General features: G+C 35.6%; 1 long non-coding RNA gene across 1 annotated transcript; it reads left to right on the forward strand.

The window, feature by feature from the left end:
- The first annotated feature begins 987 nt into the window (after nt 1–987).
- On the forward strand, nt 988–3,402 carry LOC140136488 (uncharacterized). The gene is made up of 3 exons (XR_011856662.1): nt 988–1,103; nt 1,794–1,846; nt 2,537–3,402. It is a non-coding gene; the product is annotated as an uncharacterized lncRNA (long non-coding RNA).
- The last annotated feature ends 9,234 nt before the right edge of the window (nt 3,403–12,636 follow it).

A 12,636-nucleotide genomic window follows, 5' to 3' on the forward strand; every position in this document is an offset into this window, starting at 1 on the left:
GAGCAATATATTACTTCCAATAAAAGTCAAGTAGCCTAGTAATATAGCTTCAATCTTCAATCGATCCTCGTATATGCGATGTGCATATGAATAGACACTTCAGAGTATATTCCTTTGCAATCTCGGAAATATCCCGACTCTTAATAGGGACGGGGCCGAGAACTTTCCAAGATCTATGACACTTTACTTCTAGAAACACCTGACAAAAGGTCAAAAAAGGACATTGTCAACAGGAAGTAAAGTGCATACATCAGTCATTCACCAGTATCACACCGCTGATGACGGAGTATGGTTACTCTGACATTATTCGGACAAAAACGTGAGTGTTGTTGACTAGTTTTAAACTTTTCTTTGACGGAAATATCTCGATGGTCTATATCACATGTATTTTACAGGGAAATAATCTTAGAATTATACGGAAATCGAACCCACGCTTTAATGTAGATTGACTTGTTCGACTTCTCTGCTCGTGACGTGAATATTGCACTGCGAAATTTAAACACTTCTTTTGTATACTTTGATCACGGTGATTTCAAACCTGTGTTTGCACGATTATGTAACAAACTGAAATGAAAACTGAAACTGTTTTCTACAACTTTTAAATTTCTTACAAAGAGTACAGACAAAAGTATAGATAATGACGTTAGTCAAGAGCTTAGGCAGGATTATAGGAACCCACGTGCTGATATTCTGCCTTGGCACGATTATGTAACAACCTGAAATGAAAACCGAAACTGCTTCCTACAAGTATTAAGCTTCTCACAAAGGGTACTGACAAAAGTATAGGTAATGACGTCAGTCAAGAGCTCAAGCAGGGTAATAGGAAACCACGTGACCAAAACCAAAACCAATCCTGAAACTAATAACTTCAAACGACCGAATGTCTTATGTTTGCAACGACTACACTTTAATACGCTCGTGTGTAATAATAATGTTCATTACAGCACTAATTGCAACTTGTGTTTTTCACTGAATAGCGCACACTGCAATCGATGCCGACTTCGTTGTGTCTTTAAGCAAATGGCCGTACCAATGGGAAGCCAACTTCTGTGATTCTATTGCTCAGGGTGTGGGCTATCCACTTTGTCCTTTGATGAAAGGTGGTAAGTCATCATACAAGGTGTCTTCAAATATATACTTATATATGGCTTAAGTTGGTTATAAGTTCAAGTGTAAGTTCAACAATCATAAACGTTTGCAAAGAATATGTAACACCAAATGTCCTTTACTAACTGGTTATATACGAAGAAATAACGGATTTCTAATAAATTGTTATCCATTCCTTACACTCTTACTTTCGCGATATAAAATTCCTTAACCGATCTTAAATACGCGCTGATTACGTGCCCCTCTCTACTAATAATTGGATAGAAGCTTTAAACTTTGCCACTTTTTACAACCTTATACAATTATTGCTTTAACCTTTTGCAATGCGTTGTAAACAGAAGGTCATCACAACATTGCCAGTGTTGATAAAGAAATCTGTCAGATTTCGAAACGTCCACAATAAGTGTGTTTTAATTGAATTAGAACTATGAAATTCATCTTAAAAATAGATATACACATTCTCACGCCAAAGTATAAAACTGCAATTAATTCCAACTGTTATTAACTCTACTAGAGACCTTGCGAAATGAAGTTACTTTAACTTTAACTTTAACGTCTAGAGGATTATAGAGGATTATGTATTCAAAACCAAGGTGGTTTTGAATACATAATCCTCTATAATCCTCTAGACGTTAAAGTTAAAGTTAAAGTAACTTCATTTCGCAAGGTCTCTACTATTCTTTCAGACACGTACTACTACTCCCTCACTAGAGATTTAGCATTGCCTGAATATCTGTTGGTAAGAATGTAAATTAACAGTCGCATTGGCCTAGTTAAACCATTGATTTCCTTTCCTTTGATAGTGATAATTAATGCCCTTCGTGCTTCAACATAAAAAAATCCCGAGTTTGGAGATATTTTCTCAAAATGTCAAGAGCTGTCTCAAGAACAACTAAACCAATACTAGGCTTGTTTGAACTCATTTTAAAGCATTTTTCATACTGATTCCAAATATGGTCATACAAATTTACAATTCTTGAATTTAAATTTGTTGATTTTTTAAAAAACTTGTCGTCTGCAGTCGACACCCGCGTGGAGAGAGTTAATATTTAGATACTCTCGGTGTGTTTTTTGTATGTTTGTTCAAGACTAAGAAGAAGTTTTTTAAAAGTACTGATCGAATTATAATGTACATTATTAAATGTTAACAGAAAAGTATACTGTCAAAAGTGAGTTAATAAAAGATCTTTGAAAAATAGATCAATATAATGACCAGTAACACAACCTTTCAAGACATATGCCCAACGTGACACGACAGAAGGTATCATTGGGGAATAAATGGGTGCACTCGTGTTCATTCGTGCACTAATTATGTGATCGATCACTTCTAGGAGCCATGCCAATGATCCAGAACAACATAACACATTTATACGGTGTATTGATTGCCATAATATTTGATTTGCATTCTAATCACTTTTTGTCTCCATAGGGCTATATCGAGGGCAACGTGACCGTCACCAACAACAGAGACCAAGTATTGTTTTGCGTGTCATTTGAAGCCAACATCAAATAGTGTCACGGAAATACTGTCACGTTTCTACGTTGTACATAATATTTAGTTATATCTGCAATAAAGACGAAAGTTGCCCTTACTTCTTTAATTAATTTGAGCACTAAAAAGGAGAGCGAATTAAAACTCGTGCTGAGTATAATAATGATAGTAACCATAGACTCAAAGGCATATTGGAGCACAACAATCTTGTGCAGAGTAGAGTAGCAGTAGTGTAATCTTTACGAGCTATGAGACCCAAATTAACATGTGATTGACATTCAAATATCAAATCAAAGAAACAATGCGTTACGTATTACTCTCCATATTTATATAATCTACTTGAAGACCTGAGCGCAAGAAGACCGTAAGTCCACTGGCCCCTCAACATGTATACACTAAAGTTACGTATAGTTACTTAGGGTTTTATAATGTTTAATGCATGTTCCATGGTGAAAGATTTGTTTTGGCCCCTGAACATATATAAAACATTACTAAACTATACGAAATTATACGCAACTTTAGTGTATACATGTTGAGGGCCCAAGTGGACTTACGGTCTTCTTGCGCTCAGGTCTTCACTTGCTACCAAAGATCAACGTATTCAGTACTAGATTAACGTGTCTTAAACTAAAGCAGGGCTTTGCTCGTTTAGACGTCTATTCCGACTGACAACAGAGACACTGGATACTATCTCAGTTACGATGGCCAAACAATTTCGACAGGAACACATTCCACTACGTCCACGTTCCTTCAGTGCTCGCCACAATATAAGGATTGAATTTAATGTAAGATAAAGTTATAAATAATAAAGTAATATCATTAATGATTGTTATTAAAATAAAAGCATGATCAGTAACACATATTAGCGGCTTTTGTTTCAATGTCTACAGCTAGTATTATGTATGATGTATGTATAATATGTTCATGATGTAGTCTTTCACAACCTATGCTGAATAACCAATTGTTTAAAATTTTGTGATCATCCCGTGACCCTAGCCCGCTTTTTTTAATCTTGTTTTAAAGATGTTAAAGTTAATTAGTTCATAAAACAAGCTAGTATCGATGCTTTGGGGGTATTTTTGATGATGTGTTTTATGACGCATTTTGTAAATTACAAATTCTTATTATGACTGTATTGTAATTTTGTTTCTGGTAAACAAAATGGGTACATATTCTGCGCACTGTAGTCACATGTTGCTAAGGCGCCACATCGAATGTGGTCCCATAGCGGTATTGGTGCCCTGTTAGGTACCGATGACTCTTTCTATCATACCCTGGTGATGTAATACTTTGTATCAAGCATAATCGTTAACATTTGCATAGTGTTATCGTGTTTCATTTAAATAAAAAAACGAATGCAATATGCTAATGGTCAGGGTACAATATAAAGCGCCATCGGTACTTATTGGGGCACCGACAGCGCTATATGGCCAAATTGGACGTTGTGACTTATGATCACACATAATATCAATTTATTAGGGGTAAAGTTGTGGGCCATTAAGTACCTCTTTATTTGTCTAACTTTAAGTACGAAGTGTATTTTACTTACCAATGGCTAGGAGTACAACAGACACATTGAGTGAGATTATGAACACAACCATTGCTGTTTGTCGGTATCCAGATGGATCTACAAGTAGAACCAGCAGAACCTCAGCACAAAGCAAGTTGAGAAAGATGGCTACAAGTGAAGTCATCTGCAGCCAGTGCTCAAAGGAATCTTTCATCGGTTTGAAATAAGCATGACTTGTGATGAACACAACCGACAGAGCTATTGTCGCTCCTAAGGTAATGGGATCCCCTGAGCCGAAAAGAACTACAAGAGATGTCTGACGCACTTTACGGGATAGTTCTACTATCTCCCAATATCAGTCATGATGCAGTCATGTCTACAATAGAATTCACTTCGACCTTTGCAGGACTTAAACCCCATTAAAAGCTATTAAACCAAGATAACACTCATTGAAACAGCTCAACTGATTAAATCGGATCTTCTCTGGTTGTGCACATGTGTCTGTTTTATATGTGCGGTATCGCAATGAGCTGCTATAATACAGCTTCAGTTGGGTAACCAATTATAAAAGAAACGCAAGGAAACAATGGTATGTGGACCTTTGTTCACGAAATGAGACAATGGCCTGCTTTTTGTTAACCAGCATTCTTGAAAATGAGCAACATAATGATTGTTGACTTAACACGGTTTGGAAATAATTTCTTCATATTTTTGGTGTTATCTGTCGTTTACATATCCTTCCTAAAACATAAAAGTGCGACTATTTCCAAACACCTAAATTAGCTAAAAATGTAGGACATGTTACAAAACTATATTTTCTAGAATTTCATAGAATAATTTAAATGTAGCTTGTACCGTTTTTTTGTGGCATCCTTCAGAACTGAGCGGTCCGTTACCAATATAGCTCAATATTTTCGGTCAAATCTCCATTCAATTAACACGGGGAGTTGGCTAGCTATGAGCTAGCTATGCCTTGCCCTCACTCATATTTTACGAAAGTGCGACTATTTCTGAACATCTAACCTAGCTGTAAGTTCATACTGCAGTTACTGTCCGTTTTCCTATACACAATACACAGTGCTCTCACCATTGACGCGTGACCTGTACAAATGATGTATGTTGGGAGAATGGACACTTGCCTAGTTAACATCACTGTGTGAAAAATAACCAGCCAATATTTTATTTATTCTCCAAAACTTCTAGCAAATATATTTCTCTAACATGACCTAAAATTACAGCTAGGTTAGATGTTCAGAAATGGTCGCACTTTTGTAAAATATGAGTGAGGGCAAGGCATAGCTAGCCAACTCCCCGTGTTAATTGAATGGAGATTTGACCGAAAATATTGGTATCGGACCGCTCACTTCTGAAGGATGCCACAAAAAACCGGTAAAAGCTACATTTAAATTATTCTAAATAGGTTCTAGAAAATAAAGTTTTGTAACATGTCCTAAATTTTTAGCTAATTTAGATGTTTGGAGAGGGTCGCACTTTTGTGTTTTAGGAAGGATATGTAAACGACAGATAACACCAAAAATATGAAGAAATTATTTCCAAACCGTGTTAAGTCAACAATCATTATGTTGCTCATTTTGAAGAATGCTGGTTAACAAAAAGCAGGTCTTTGTCTCATTTCGTGAACAAAAGTACACATACCATTGTTTCCTTTCGTTTCCTTTATAATCGGTTACCCAACTGAAGCTATAATACGCAAACTTTATTGCGATATCGCACATGAAAACAGTCACATGTGCACAGCCAGAGAAGATCCGATTTAATCAGTTGAGCTGTTTCAATGAGTGTTATCTTGGTTTAATAGCTTTTAATGGGGTTAAGTCCTGCAAAGGTCGAGATGAATTCTACTGTAGACATGACTGCATCATGTTAGGTCATGTTAGAGAAATATATTTGCTAGAAGTTTGGAGAATAGTTAAAATATTGGCTGGTTATTTTTCACACAGTGATGTTAACTAGACAAATGCAATATACTTACGCTATTTGTAGAGGTCACGCGTCAATGGTGAGAGCACTGTGTATTGTGTATAGGAAAACGGACAGTAACTGCAGTATGTATTCTGGCTTATAATTCTCACAGAGAAACCGAATATACAATGAATATTTCAAAGTGTTATTGTTCATCTGTGTATTGTCACTATCTTCGAGAACCTCTCACTCACCATTAATAAAGGACCTATATAAATACAATTACTAAAATTAATACTACAACAAAAAATAAATGCAAAGAAATCGACCCTCAAACACACACACCCCCACCCCCACCCCACTCACACCTCCCCGACACCCCACACACAGACAGACAGAAATAGTGGTTACTAAGGCCCATCCTGAACATAGTTCAAGCGATACGAAAAAGTAATAAAATACCCTGAAATTGGAAGATTTTTTATTTATTTATTTATTTATTTATTATTTATTTGGCAAAATTGACAACAATACAGAAAATAACAAATATAAGCAATCAATCATCATCACAAGAAACACACAACCAAGTCAATGAGCCAGGATAACCCATAAAGTTGGCTAAATATGCCAACTTATTTCCAATGGGGTCCAAAATGAAAAGGTGCCTGCAAAAGGGAGATGAAAACAGAGCCACAAAAGAGGGGACAAAAGAGAAATAAGTTAAACATATTCAGCCATTTCCTGGTTCATTGAGGTTGAAGATAAATGGGTTTTGACATGGGATTTGAAGGAATTCTTCTTGGTGATAGACCTGATGTGAATAGGTAAAGAATTCCATTCAAGGGTACCCTGATAAAAGAAGGAGTTAGAAGCAAATCCACTGACTCTAGGGACATGGAAATTATGTGAGCTAGATCTGGTACGGTGAGTGTGGGTGACAGTGGTTTTAGTGAAATATTGATCAAAGTAAGTGGGACCCATTGCATAGAAAACTTGACCTCATTCTTTGCCAATTTTCTAAGACGATCGAACTTAACCCATTCTACTTAAAGCCATAATGTATGAATGAGGAGTGTCACCCCCATTTGAAATTATTCTTTAAAAGAAACTTGTAATTTTTAAGAAAAAATCACTGATATTGAACAGCTTCCTGGATAATTTTTGACGTCGCCATTGGATTAACAGATTATCATGAAATCTTCACAAACAATATTTAATGTGTCATGAGGTGTCAAAGCAAAATTATGTTATTCTAAAATCGTTGAGGTCGACAAAGTACCCCACTATCAATATTATTATTATTATTATTATTACAAGGATTTATTTTCCACAATGTCCAATGCGCTTTACATAATAAAAATACATACAAAGTACAACTACAAGCTACAAAAAAACATATCAAAAGCCTTATATAAAAATGGCAATATTACCAACTTCAACAACAAAAATATACATAAACATATCTGCATGGAAATTCAAAAGAATAAATTATTATAATATTAAAACCATTGTATTTATATGAAACATCATTAAAAAACCAACATACATAAAAGTAGCCAAAATTAAAACAAATGACTACGGCTTAAACCTTTGGGAAAAGAAACGTTTTAAAAACTTTTTAAAACATTGCACATTCTGAGCGGCGCGTACGTGCACAGGCAAGTTGTTCCATAGTCTGGGCCCTAAAACGGAAAATGACTTGTCCCCAATGGAACGTTTAGTACGGGGTATGGCAAGACGAGTTTGATCTTGGTTAGATCTGAGCCCTTGACGGCCTGAGTTGTATTTAGTTAAGACATCTTGTAAATAAGTAGGTGCAGAACCATAAACACAATTGTACACATGCACTAAGATCTTGAATTCAATTCTCTGCTGGACTGGCAACCAATGCAACTCACGAATGAGTGGGGTCGCGCTGGTGCGTTTGCTGACCTGATAAATAAGATGTGCCGCACGATTTTGCAGCTTTTGCAGACGCTGAACATCAGAAACGGACAAACCCCCAAGCAAAGAGTTGCCATAGTCCAGCCGAGAAAGAATCAAAGATCTCACTGCATGTGCACAAGTAGAACGATCAATATAACGACGAATCCTATTTAAATTTCTCAAATGAAAGTTTACACTTCTACACAAAGAGCTAACTTGATTTGTCATTGCAAGGCTATTATCAAAAACAATGCCAAGATTTTTAATGGAAGCAGATGGGGCAATCACAGATCCACCGATTTTCAAATCAAGGTGAGATACAGCATTTGCATGCCTAGCAGATGCAATCAAGAAAAGCTCTGTCTTCGAATCGTTTAACTTTAGCTTGTTTGCAAGCATCCACGATCGTATTTCTGCAATGCAATTGGTAAGCCTACAACGTGCAGCAGCTGTATCTTCCTCAGATTTAGGATTGAAACTAATGTAGAGCTGCGTATCATCAGCATAAATGTGATAAGCCACCTGAAAACGCCTGATAATATTAGCGACCGGTTGCGCATACGCTGTGAAAATCGGTGGACCTGCGACTGACCCTTGTGGAACACCATACTTTAACGGATGATTTTCAGAATAGTCTCCAAGAACACAAACCCTGTTACTACGATCCCTAAGGTAACTATTAATAGGTATGTCACAGTGGCTGCACAATAATTCTGCTACACTGTGCATGCAAGCATAACAGTGAATTGAAAAGGGCGCGCTTCAAATTTGGCCAATTTTAGAAAACATCCATGTCGATAAATGAATTTCTTCATATGCTTCATTTATCCAAATTGTTTAAATTTTTAATATATGATGTGTGAAGCCTTTCCGAGGCTAACATCGGATCCTCCAAAATTAAAATTGGTTTGTTTAAGAGCTACTGCCTGTTTTTATGGATTTTTGAAAATCGCTCATAAATCAGTAAATATAGGCCTATTGAAGTAAAGGAACTACCACCATTTAGCTGAAATACTAATCTTTCTTAGCATGTAAATTAATTCCGTCGACAACAAATGAAACACTTCCCTAAAACCAGTTGAAGCAAAACATTAATCAATGTTTTTTTAGGGAGTAATTTTCCAAACCGCAATAGCTCTAAGCCATTGTGTGTGTCCAAGGCCATACTATTTTTGTATACGCGGTACAGTAAAATTGCTGTTCACTTTTCCGATTGTCCTCCCATGTTAATCCAGATGACAAAATGTTAATTTAAAGTCTCATTGCAACTGAATTTTAATTTTTACTTTTCGGACTTGGCTTTGAGTAATGGTGACACATACCATGTTTACAGTAAAAATTAAAATTATATTCTAGACACCGTCAAAATGTCAAACTTTTTATTTTTTTTGTATTGTTTTTAAATAATTAACTGCAGTTCATTTATTCAACCTCATAACAGGATCATACTTTTAAAAATTATGATGTATGAACAGACGTTCATTAAATATTGAAAAAACATAAAATTACTCATGCCTAATTTGCATAATAATAGCATTAATACTTAATTAGCTGTAATTACCTAATTTGCATAATTAATTACTTTTTGTGTATTTTTTGTTATCAATTGAAAGAACGTTGTCTACATATGTGTGCAAAAAAACCCGCACTTATATATCATGTACGGTTTTCTATTGGCATCAATTTTGCATATTAACGCGGCTGTGTACTCAAGACGTTGTTTCTTTCGCAAAATTGAGCTTTTTTGATATTTGTTACTTTGTTATGTTTTTTATAAATACAAGGAAAGAAAATCCAGATTCATAAACTCCAACTGCGCTATTTTATGGATTTTATTTCACTATTTCATTCGTGTTTGCAATTTTAAAGAGAAAAATCTTTGTTGTATCAGCGGGGTGACACGCGCGCAACAACGCATCGCGCTGCGTATCGCGCAATTTGTTAACGCACAGATACGCTACGCATACGCGACGCTTATCTGCATGCGTGGCGCATCCTTTGGAAACACTCATTTCAAGTGGTCAAATGGCTCCGTTTTAGCTGATAAAATGTGGGTTTTTTCAAGTTCTTTTCCTCGATTTGAATATCAAGTTAAGAATGGATTTCGCTCAAACTTCTCAACGGGCTGTGGATTTACCCGATGTTCACATAATATAAGGTAGAAAAACGAAAACTGCCGCATTCTCCTGTGAGATTCGATGAAAGGGCAAAATGTGACCACTTTAAACTTTAACGGCAATTATTTCAATGTTCATTTTCTCGGTAAAATGACGATTTAGGTACACGATAACTCAATAAATACAGCATCTATAGGTAAGCAATTATGATCATCGTAAAAAGCATGATCGACTCAAGAAACGGTTTTCTCATTTTTTATATTTTGGTCTATTTCCGATTTTAGGCATCATTTTGTGCAAATAGGCGTTTGTGAATTTTAAAAGTTCAATTTGATGCCTTATATGGTCAATATCTCAAAAACTAAGGCCAATATCAAGAAAATAAAAAAACCGTTTTTGGAATGGAGCCTCAAGATTGAGCTAAAAACAAAATAAAATATTTTGGAAAGAGTGTTTTTTGTTATGATGTACCTAACAAATATTGCCAAAAACTCACTTTTTGTGATTTTCTTCATAATTGTTGTTTTTACCCCAAATCTGTATTTATATTAAGATTTATTGATGTCTTGCCTTTATAAAAATGTATACTTTTTTATGTCTTGCGCGAATAATTACAAAGTTATTGCACTTTTACTACATGCATGTCTGAGAGTACACAGCCACCTTAATTAGCTGAACTTAGTCATTTTTTGAGATTTAATTTGTCTGCAGATTGGCCGAAATTGCTAAAATAGTATATTTGGTTAATTTATTATGATTATTCAATGATAGATTTTTTAATTTTGTTTTCTGTAACGAAGTCAGGAAAGATAGGAATTTAACATGTGATATTTAAATTAGTGCTGCTTTTTCAAGCCAGGGTCTAAATATACCTTCAAAATCTCGAAATGTGCCAATTTTGTCATTACAGCCATTTGTGGCAGGATTTCATTCCATCTACGAGCATCTTTAAATTGACGCTACATCACAATGCATTGACCGATTTCAATTCTGTTTTTGATTTTTGATGCTTTAATAAAGCTCAATAATGTAGGAACATTAAATAACGTGTTTCTGCTGCGATTATTTTTGAGGTGATATGCCTACTATTAAACCAATTCTTGGCAGAGCCTGTTATGCCAAACTCCCTCTGCATTCGATCAACAAGAATATCATGATCTTTTGTATCGAATGCAGAAGAAAGGTCCAAAAGGACCAACATTATTGCTTTACCTTTGTCAAGTTCATTCAACATGTCGTTTTTCACCCTAAGGAGAGCAGTTTCTGTACTATGGGAAGCTTTGTATGCTGACTGATATGTTTCAGTGAGATTGTTGTCCTGGAGATGATTATTGAATCTAGAAACAGCCGGATACTCTATGATTTTACCTAGAGTAGGGAGGTTGGAGACAGGGCGGTAATTTTTAAATAAATCAGGATTGAGAGTGGATTTTTTAATCAAAGGTGTGATAACTGCTTGACGAAGATAAAGAGGGAATGAACCAACTCTGAAAGAATTGTTGATAATGGACGTGATGATTGGCAACAATGTATCAACGCAACGTTTCAATAACCAGGTGTAGTCCAGTCAAAGTGGGTTTTGACTCACCACTAATTGCAACAGAATTTTTTTCACTCCTATGAATGTCAGAGATGTCCCCTGAAAAGAATACAAAAAGTATACTAAAATATACTTGGTGGAAAGGTAGTTTTGGCGGGAAAAGGTCATACAGGGGTCAAATTTCAAAATTGCTCCAATCATTTTAAAAACTATACCAAATTATTCCTCTAGTCATAAGGATTCAGAAAAAATATAGTTTGTCATACCTGTGATGTACGGTTCTTGAGTTATAGCCGAAAAGGTCAAAGGTCAAATGTTGGGTTCAACAGAGGTCAAAAAACTAAAAATTGTTTGATTTAAACCAAAATGGTCGCAAATTGTTCGGCTTGCAAACATAATTCATTTAAAGAATATTTGCACTGTTTAGGTTGTTTAATTACATGCGTAACATCGAAAACTAGGTCGGGGTCAATAGAGTTCAATGGTCAATGACCTCTTTTACCGTGCTACCTAGGTAACGAAGCATCCAAGATATGGCAAACTATTCTTATTTTGGAGTGTTTTAAAGGACGAACACATTGAGACCATTTTAAGGAGATCGGAGCATTTTTTCGAAGTTGACCCACGTGGAGCCCAAAATTTGACCTTTGACCTTTTGCTTATAACTTGAGAATGGTACATCACAGATATGACAAACTATACTTTTTCTGAATACTTAAGACTAGAGGAATGCTTTGGTATAATTTTTAAAAAGATTAAAGCAATTTTGAAATCTGACCCCTGTATGACCTTTTCCCGCCAAAAACTACCTTTCCACCAAGTATATTTTGGTATATTTTTGGTATGATGTTCAGGGGACATCTCTAAAATGTATAAAAGTGAAAAAAATTCTGTTGCAATTAGTGGTGGGTGACACCACTAATTTGTTTAGATTGACTGGACTAGTGGGGATTGGATCAAGAGGACTGGTCTTGTTGGGAAGCTTAGAAATTATTTTTCTAACCTCATCCTCACTCACATT

The sequence above is a fragment of the Amphiura filiformis genome, chromosome 16 (assembly GCF_039555335.1).
Source record: "Amphiura filiformis chromosome 16, Afil_fr2py, whole genome shotgun sequence".
NCBI classification, from domain to species: domain Eukaryota; kingdom Metazoa; phylum Echinodermata; class Ophiuroidea; order Amphilepidida; family Amphiuridae; genus Amphiura; species Amphiura filiformis.